Genomic DNA, 561 nt, shown 5'->3' on the forward strand with positions numbered 1-561 from the left:
CTCTTTCTTTTCCTAAATGAATTTCATAGATCTGCCAAGTATTTTAGATAGCCAGAGTCACCCAGTAATTTGAATGAGAGTCATGCCTTTTCTATAGAATTCCATTAAAAAGTGATGCATGTCCAAGTCCTGAGCTAAGTAATGGAGGGATGTTCTCTTGTCCTGTTTGGCGTGGCTGGCACACAGAGGAGGCCGTCAACGAGGTGAAGCGCCAGGCGATGACTGAGCTGCAGAAGGCCGTGTCCGAGGCAGAGCGAAAAGCCCACGACATGATCACAACGGAGCGAGCCAAGATGGAACGCACGGTCGCCGAGGCCAAGCGGCAGGCTGCGGAGGACGCCCTGGCCGTTATCAATCAGCAGGAGGACTCAAGCGAGGTAAGGTGTTGGTGGCATCCAAATGAAGAATAACGTTTTCACTAAGAGTGCTCCTTTCTGATTCTAGGAGATCACAAGGAAAAGCAGATGTTGGACTTTAGACGAACAAATCTTTGGGGAAAATATTTAAAATAATTTGCAGAGTAGAAGCACTTGTGGAATTGACCAAGAGCTGATCAAAAAA

General features: G+C 47.1%; 1 pseudogene; it reads left to right on the top strand.

Moving 5' to 3' along the window:
• The first annotated feature begins 86 nt into the window (after positions 1 to 86).
• LOC103584866 lies at positions 87 to 414 on the top strand (annotated as a pseudogene).
• The last annotated feature ends 147 nt before the right edge of the window (positions 415 to 561 follow it).

Source organism: Galeopterus variegatus, unplaced genomic scaffold (assembly GCF_000696425.1).
Source record: "Galeopterus variegatus unplaced genomic scaffold, G_variegatus-3.0.2 Scaffold153949, whole genome shotgun sequence".
Classification (NCBI taxonomy): domain Eukaryota; kingdom Metazoa; phylum Chordata; class Mammalia; order Dermoptera; family Cynocephalidae; genus Galeopterus; species Galeopterus variegatus.